General features: G+C 45.1%; 1 non-coding gene across 1 annotated transcript; it reads left to right on the forward strand.

Annotated features, from left to right (window-relative positions):
- The first annotated feature begins 266 nt into the window (after positions 1-266).
- LOC142583769 (U2 spliceosomal RNA) lies at positions 267-457 on the forward strand. Its single transcript, XR_012828650.1, has one exon. It is a non-coding gene; the product is annotated as a U2 spliceosomal RNA (small nuclear RNA).
- Positions 458-9,569: the final 9,112 nt, after the last annotated feature.

The following is a 9,569-nucleotide window of genomic DNA, read 5'->3' on the forward strand; positions in this document are numbered from 1 at the left end:
TCGAAAATGACAAGCGGTCACCCGAGACACTAGCCACACAAAAACTGCTTCCCCACAAACTCCCTCTGAAACCTGGCCGTTGCTACAGTGAAACGTTCCAAGTTTGTGGTATCGAGGCCACATAGAGGGTTTGCATTCATTTCCACCTAGCTGTCTTGGCACGCAGCAGCACGCTTACGCGACGGCCCCCACGGGAGAGGGAAGGAACGGAAAGGAGATACGCAAGCATTTAGAACGTCGACAAAGCGAGGGCGATCCGAACGTAGATATGGCCGACGCGGGGCACAGTGTAGTATAGGTTCTTATCAGCTTAATATCTGATATGGGTTGTATTTGGACTTAAGATATTTTGCAGTTTTGAATTATTTTTGCAAGTTGGCGGAGTGCTTAAAGCCTGTTTCATCTCCGTCGCGGGTCGGCCCGGTATTGCACTATCTTCAGTATCGACCGTCGTATGGGGAGAAATTCTCGATCCACACGGCTCGATAGACGCACGCATTTTTTCCAGAACCTAGCCATGTACAGCTTCGCTGTAAGGGTATCGCAAAATTGCCCCCAGTGGCAGTATTTCCTCGACTCCAGACAGGTATTGCATTACTAAATATCGCCGACAAATAGCGGGATGTGCCTAGATTGCAGGATGTGGTTCAAAACAGCAAGTTTAGAGAACCCGTCCCAAGTCCAAGTCAAATATTTCAAGGCGAATGAATTCCTTTGGCTATTTCTACCATTTTCTTGGTCGGTGATTCGGCTTGAATAGCCAATAGAAAGGCACCGACGCAAAGAGAGCGTTCTTTCGATCGTGCAACCGAGTTGTGGAGCGCGTTCGTCGACGAACCATGATATCTCTAAGACACTCGTGTAGTCGCGCAAGAGCTCTCAAGTGTCAGACGGCGGCTTCTATACGTACCCCCTTCTCAGAGCAGGCAGAAGAGGAAGCCATAGCGCTGGCTCTATTGCCTCAGCCACCGCTATCATCAGGGATTCTAATCAGCTGTGTACGACTCTGGAGCTGGGTGTATCGGTAAACTAGCTGAAATCATAGCACGCAAATTCATGGTTCAACCAGAAGTCCCACTCGTTTGGGCTCCCGCTCACGAGGGCGTGCCAGGCAACCAATTCGCCCATGCTTGTGCGCGAGGTTTCAGGAACCGGACAGAGACAACACAAGGGCAGGCTGAAGCCGGCGCCTCTCGTGGTAGGCTCATTACATACCAGGACATCTGCTAACACTACGAGCCATTTAGACGCACTTTACACCCTCTAATTCGTCCCCACTCGAGGGAATTGGAAATCTTATGGAGACAACTGCAGACACACAGCATCACTACTCCATCACTCCTGAATAAACTATGCCCCAATCAATTTCTCGACCCCGGTTGTTATCATTGCACAGCCTCTTATGCTAACTATCTAATTATAACGACATACATCTAGAATACCCGGCCCTAAGATTGTGGAGCTGCGTGGGGCTGACCTAGCCAGCTCTGAATCCGGCCTGCAGGACAATGTGCAGTGCTGGGCCGTGGAGTTGATGGAGCTCTACCGCGAGTAGATGTCTCTGTCGCCTCCCAGCCTCGCAGATCCTGCAGGCTTTTAATTCTGTCAGATTATTCATATGTGTAGACACTTACATTACCGCTATAGACTCGTTGGTTAAGAACTGCGTTGTATGGCGCAAAACAACAAACGCTACTTATATCTATCTCAGTAGCTCCTTGCAGTTGTGTGGAAGCTGAAGGACTCCTTAGCGAATAGGAACGGCGAAAGCCTCTCAAGGTGTGTTCGCCTCGTCTGAGTCTCCTGCTCAGCGTCTAGCTGGCAACCGGCTGATACATAATCCATAGTTCGTGGACTGACGCAACAAAACTTTAGGCGTTCTGACCATAAGCTATGTTTAAATGAATGCGACATCGTGGTTTCGCTTGATATATACAGTTTCTCAGCAGTTCCTTGCTACTTCCTTAGTCAATAGTAAGAGAGAACGCCGTGATAAATGTTCAGCTGAGCCGCGTCGTCTCCTAGGCGTCTATTTTCAGTTATGATTTCAGTTATGATTTCAATTATGAATTCAGCGCTATGACTTCAATTAATGAAACAAACCAACTAGCCCAAAAAGCTGCACTCCTCCACTATTAATTTGCGTGTGGCTGTAGCTTTGACAACCTTGGCCAAGTTGCATGAGCCGCAGCTTTGCTTTTTTCAGCATTCTGGTTCCTATCAGCAGCGACCGGTCTCGGCAGCAAGAGAGGTGGAGTAGCAGGGCATTCGACGGACGTGGTAGAGGCACCGACTGTCTTTAACGAACGTCAGCGACGATATCGCCGGATCCTGATGGTTTTGGCAGCCTTCCGATAAGACTAATTGTCGCTCGCGATTTGTTTTAGGAGAACCAGCTCCTTCTGAATGTTTGGGCACTCCTTTGATGAAGTTTTATGGGACCCATGACAATTTCAACATTTAAGAACAGTGGCCCTGCATCCACGGAGTGGGTTTTAGCACAGAGAGAACACACTGCTGTATTCTTGCATACGCTTCTCACGTGACCTTGCTTCATGTAGTTGAGGCATTGCAGTGGCTTCGATACGAAAGGTCGTACAAGATATACGAAGTGGCCCACCTTTACATTTGAAGGTAGAGAGTCTCCCTTGAATACTATATTCAAGCAATGCGAGTTACCCAGGCTGGTTACACTCGCGTTGACTGGAGCTTCAGTGGCTGGTTAGACAAAAACATCTAAGTCGGAGTTGCGAATGGTGGCACCTATATAGAAGATGATACCTATGGCGACGTCAGAGCCCAGCGGGACGTGGGAACGGACCTTCATCCCCTCCAGGTCGCTGACTTTGCGCAGGGTATTCAGCGTGGCCGCATGAGTCACATTAATCGTCAGGAAGTTTTTACGTGTTCTTATGTCAGTAATTCCATTCGGCACGAACCCCACCAGCAACACTGACACAGTTTGCCTGCTGAGGCGTTTCATGATCCCGTCGGGCACAGCAGGAACGAAAAGGATGATCTTGGCCGCAGGCCTACATTGCGGTCTCATTCAATGTATTCGAGGATGAAGAGGTCCCGGTATTATGTCTCATCGCCTTACGGCTGACGTCACCACATTCTGCGACGTCAGCAGTGGCCGCTTCAGAAAGCGGATTGGCCCTCATAGCTTTTCTGACATCGAGGACATCCGCATCTACTCACTGAGCAGCAAGGAACCCTCCGACGACGATTTCGAGTAAAGCGAAGGGTGACGATAAGACAGGAGGGGAAGGCATTGTAGACTCGGGTACAGCTTTCGGCGGCGAGGAGGAAAGAAAATCTCAAGTTATCTTTGTTGTGGATTCAAACATGCCTAAAGCAGCACCGGTGATATTAGAGAGGGTCGGTGCAGGCGAACGAGTGTAAACTAGCACGCTTTCAGGAAAACTGATTAGGGAAGTGACAGCGAAAGCCAAGGAACAAATGCGGGGCACTGTGGAGGAGAGCCACCTAGTGGTGATAATGGGCGGTATGATTGACATACTGCAAGGATGGGGGACAGAAACCTTGAAGCAAATAGCCGAAGGGCGTACGGATCTGCGGAATATTTCAAAGAAACTGAAAATCGCAGTGTGCACGGTGCCAAAAATTGAGAGGAAGGGGTATGCAATTGAAGAGGCAGTGCTTGCATTAAACAGATTTGGGCACGACCTAAGACGATAAATTTTACGGTCACTGACATCAACTGAGAAGTGCACCGAGCAGGCCACGAATGCTTGCTTGTGGGTGGCGGGGTGCATTTTAGCGATGATGTGGCATCGCCGGTTGTGCGTCGATTCACGGCACGGGGAGTAGCTTTTTAGGCGCGCCCTACGCAATCAGGAAGGAAGATTAAGCACTGAATGTAGCAACACACCAGCAGGGAGCACAATTATACCTCAAAAAATTAAGAAAATACGCACAGAGGGTAAGTATAGAGACGGTAAAATTTGTTACATAAGCACGCAAGCACGAAAATGACTGGAAATTGAAACACAGATGAGTGACGAAGCTATTAGTGTGTACGGCTTGAACGAAAGGCATCTACGGGATTTTGAGCAGGCACCTGTTATTGACAGTTTGGCATGAGAGAGGTGCAACAGGATGATTGGGTCAAGGAAAGACGGAAACGTCGATGTGCTACTTAGGCGAGGAATGATGTGGCAAAGGGTAAAAGAGAAATGTAAGGAACACTTATGGGGGGGGGGGGGGGATTAGTGGCACGTGGGAAGGCAAGAAGACGTGGCTTGGTGTAGCTTAATTATGGGTATACAGTGATAGCTCAGATAAAAATAAAGAATTGATTGATGGCATTAGAAGCGACATTGACGAGTTCAAAAAATCGGACCAGGTGGTTTTAGTTGTAAATATGAATGCACGCATGGAGGATTTAGACAGTTTTGCGGATTACAACGCTTTTCTAGTGCTGTATCTGTGCGATGAACAGAACCTTACAGTAGTTAACCGGGAGAATAAGTGCCATGGACAGGTAACGTAATAGGGAACAGGCAGTCTTGTATCGACAACGCCGTATTCTCAGAAACGGTCTACGAACGTCTAGGCCAAACTGCCTAGACCAAATGAATAATGAACATGGAAAAGATAACATGGGTAGCGGTAGTAAATGTTTAGCCTTAATATTTGGGACAGAAACTAACGCAAAACACGAACTAATAACATTAGAATTTCTAAGAATGAATGAAAAGCAAATAACCAAGATTGCAAAAAACAAAGAGGAAAACGGAAGTGTTTCGTGTTGGGAATATAAGCAACAAAAGATATTGCCGGATTGGAAATAAGAAACCACGTAAATGGTAGAACAAGGAAATACAGAAAGCTATAGAAGAGCGTAAGCAGGGGTCTAGGGATCATCGAGAAACTAAAAAACTGGGATTACACGAAATGTAGGTGCTCCTAAGATGTAACAAATACCGAGAAGAGAAAAACATTGCGAATGAGCTCGTGCAAGAGAAAATGAAATGCACAAGTGAACGTTGGGTGCACTATATTTGCAAAAGGGAAACAGGCACACAAGAAAGATTCTGGAGCCATGTAAGAACCCTCGGAGCTCCTACTAAACATTCCCAAATGGCTGTAAGTGCTGCAGACGGGAACATCTTCGCAGGAGACGATTCGATGCGGTACATCTGACAGTTTACTAGGGATAACATCGGCACAAAAGAAACCGTAGTTCAAACAGATCCAGCAGCAACAGAGAAGCCTGAGAGATCAAATCGGAGAAATCTTTCGCAAGAAAACAACAGACGAAAATATTCTTAGTAACACGGCCACAGGACTCGATGAAATCCAAATACATTTAATCAAAAATATCGGTCCAAGAAGCAAGGCACTGCTGACTAATAACATAGCGCAAGTGATTAGAGCGAAAAAAATCTCGTTTGGATGGCGGGAATGCAAGATGGATATTGTCTACATAGGCAAAAGAGATAAGGATAAGAGGAGCTCGTACAGGCCAGTTACGTTTACGTCGGTGATATATATGGAATGGAAATGCAAGCCATAAACCAGAACTGTCAAAGTTGGTGCAAAAAAAATGATGTACTGGGGGAACTACCGAATGGGTTCAGGTCAGGTAGACGTTTAGAGCATAATATGTTTGTACTAACTTAGCGCATAGACATTTTCGTATCTCAGAATTGATCTTTATAGATAGAATTTCTAGATATTAAAGAAGCATACGACAACGCAGACGTAATTGTTATGAACTGTTCTCGAGCACGAAGGCATATATAACAATTTCGTAAAGCTGCTGATGCATGTATATATGTATATATATATATATATATATATATATATATATATATATATATATATATATATATATATATATATATATATATATATATATATATGCAACCGAGTACAATCTGTATGGGAAGGCTGTAAACCTAGTTAAGTTTTGGAAATTCAACACGGACTGCAGCAAAGCTGTCCTCTATCTCCATTGTTGCTGATGCTTTGTGTTAAAGGCATCGAAAGACCACTGTAAATTAGTGAAATCGGGTTTGATTTATCCCACGTGCGTAATGGCAAAATGGTGCAATACTATTTGACCAGATTGATGCATGCGGACGATATAGAGCTACTAGCGGAAAATGTATGATATTTACACGCACTTGAGAATATCTGGGGCAACACAGTGACAAATCTAGGCCTTAAGTTTAACACAGAGAAATCGGGAATTATGTTCTTTAATGATGAAACGACTAATTACGCTGGTAAGTCATATCCATAGTGAAGCAATATAACTACTTCGGTATATACATAATTGAAGAAATGACTTACTCAAGCACCCACCAATATAGTCTGAAAAGAAAGGGTAAGCGGAACGCAACAATAACGAAACATAGAACTCTTCTGCGCCACGATAATATATGAAATATGAGGTGGTGCATTGAATATGGAAATGAGTAATGGTGCCAGTGATGAAGTTCACAAATTCCATTCTGTGCTTCAAATCGGATATTTTGTAGGGATTTGAAATTAACGAAAGATCTGAAGGATCATTGGCTTTGGCAGTCCAACGGTATAAAACCACAGGTTAGACATTGCGGAGTTACATCGGCTAGGTTTCTTTTTAAATCAGAGATGCGCAGAGCAAAATTAGTTTTGAAGAAAGACTCGGGAACATAAATCAAAATAAATGGGATGCTAACGTGCACAAGCAAATGTACTTGAAAAGCATTCACACAGAATGGATGAAGAGGTCAGGAAAGTGGGCTACCAAGTATAGGGTAATTGAAAGCGTAAATATACAACCAGGTGTCACCAGAAAGAAAGTGAGAGAAACAAAGACAGTGAATTGGATGCAAAGAATGGCAACAAAACGATGACGGAGATTTACAGTAACGGGTAGAAAGCAATTAGAAGGGACATTCTGCGCGATAGCACAAAGGGCAGTGCCTTGCCATTTGAGGCTCGAGCTAGTTGCATGATGACAAAAAAAACATACTGGGGCACATATTCGCAACAAGAGGAGAAATGTGCATGCGGCCGGGAAAATCCGGAGACCACTAAGCGCATCCTAATATAATGCGAAGGTATTCACCCAGTGAAACTCGTAGGTAACCTACACCTTTCAGAAGCACTTGGATCAAAAGTGGACGGAAACATAAACCGGTCAGCAGTCAAGATTAGCAAGAGACTTAAGAGTATTGGTGGAAAGAAAGTAGGAAAGAAATTGATACGATCGGGTCCGTAAGTGGCATAGGTAGATGGGGAATTATGGAGGGGAAAGGAAAGATTACGGGGACGTATGCAAAATTGTTAGCATGGAAAACATGCACAATATACTTAACTAATACCCCTGTCACACGGGCGCTCGAAAATCTTTTGAGCAAAATTATTTCTCCCGAAATAAAAAAAGTTTCGCCTGCAGACACACGAGAGGGAGCGACCACTTTTCGGAAGCGTTTTTTTTTTCTGGAAGCGGAGTTTGTCAAATCACTTTTACGGCCGAAAAGGAGTAGCCTCAAAACCAGCGAGCGCCAGCAGTTATCATATGTTAAAGAAAATAAGCAAATGTGTATTTTTTTGTCTCCTAAGTTCGTCATAAAAAATATTTTGATGTCTCGCGCAAGCCGAAGATGCCGCCCGCGTTCAAGGACTTCGAGCCGCCACCTGAGGCCAGCACAACAGAACTACCGAACCATTCTTAATAAAGTTTCTTCTTGCGAAAGGTGCAGTAAACCCAGTAATGCTCATTTTCTTCTGTACTTTCGTAAGCACTCCGAACGGGTCGGAGATGTCACTTGATGACGCTTACAGACGGGCGCCACATGGACGAGACAAAGTTTCTTTCAATCTCGCGTTGTGAAATTCATTTGAAAAAACGTGTAATACAATAAGTTCTTACTTCACGTGTCGAATTACGCGAGTTTATTTTGGTCGATTTTGTTACGAACTCTAGCGCCAAGCTTTCCGTATGGAGCGTCCAGAAGGAAACACTAAAAAGAGGTCGTCGGTGCCATGTGTCTGCAGTGCAATATCTGTTCGTTAAAAGGTATTTCAGCTTGGTAAAAGGCCGCTTACGTAAAAGAGTTCTTGCGTGCTCGTGTGGGAGACGTATAAATCGAGCAGGCTAGGTCGGAATCGAACGGGGCATTCATCACCGCCCCGTTTCAAAGGGGATACAAATAAATCATCATCACCACCACCTTATCGTCGTCGTCATCATCGTCATCACGGCTGCAGCGCTGCTGTTGCCGTGCGAATGAAAGAAAGTCTCGCAGCAAAATGCGCAGTCCAGCGTACCAGACGGTTAGCGCAGGACGCTGATCGGCATGAGGCCGGACTCACGCGAAAGAAAACGTGAAGCAGAGCGTACCAGAACATTGGCGCAATGACATGAACACCGAAAAATGAACAAGAAAAACCCAACCTTGTGTTTCGACTGTTTATAGACTCACACTAAGCTTCGCTTTGCGCAGCTTCCGACTCGCTAGGATCTGCTGCTTTTTTTTTCCCTTCTTGCTTTCTTACTCTGAGCACCATTTATGGTATAGGGGCGCTGTAACGTAAACACCTGTACCGCTTGTGATTTTATTGCACTTCGCCAAACTTTTTTGTTCTCATAGTCGCCGTCGTTATGGTGTCAACGTTACTATAGGGACTCCCTCCGTAACGTGAATTTTTACGCGCGGAGACGTTCCTAAGAAATCCTATGCATCGTGAAATTCTAAACGTAATGCTAAAGGGGAGGGTACTCGCTATTTTCGTTCGCAGTATGTCGCCTCTCTCTGTAATTACCGTATAAACTGATGTAATAATAATATTTGGGGTTTTACATGCCAAAACCACTTTCTGATTATGAGGCACGCCGTAGTGGAGGACTCCGGAAATTTTGACCACCTGGGGTTCTTTAACGTGCACCTAAATCTAAGCACACGGGTGTTTTCGCATTTCGCCCCCATCGAAATGCGGCCGCCGTGGCCGGGATTCGATCCCGCGACCTCGTGCTCAGCAGCCCAACACCATAGCCACTGAGCAACCACGGCGGGTGTATAAACTGGTGTATAGATGGAGTATTATTATAGGCTGACCGCCTTAGCTTAAAGTAAAATAAAAAGAAAGAAAGAAAGAAAGAAAGAAAGAAAGAAAGAAAGAAAGAAAGAAAGAAAGAAAGAAAGAAAGAAAGGAAGGAAGGAAGGAAGAAAGAAAGAAACAGGCATTAAGAGGAAAAAAAAAACAGAAATGCGTTGATGCTTACGGCAGCGTCGCATTGGCAGCGAATTGACATCAATGTCACCGGTAGCAAGCCGCCTTGAACATCCAGCACGAAATGCACAAGTGCCTCCTCAAGCTGCGAACGCATCGCACGACACCCTCGAAGGGACGTTTTATGTGGGTTGCATGCCGGTAGTTTTCCTTTTCTGTCCCCCAATATCGCGCGCTTTTCTTCAGGGACGCCAGACTGTCGCTTTGTCGCCGTTTCCTTCGGCGAACTTTTATCTTCAACGCATCTGAAGACTCTCCGCGTTCCTCTACTCCTCGCTCAATAGGCGAAAAGGATGAAAATAAATAAAAAACAC

Source organism: Dermacentor variabilis, chromosome 5 (assembly GCF_050947875.1).
Source record: "Dermacentor variabilis isolate Ectoservices chromosome 5, ASM5094787v1, whole genome shotgun sequence".
NCBI classification, from domain to species: Eukaryota; Metazoa; Arthropoda; class Arachnida; order Ixodida; family Ixodidae; genus Dermacentor; species Dermacentor variabilis.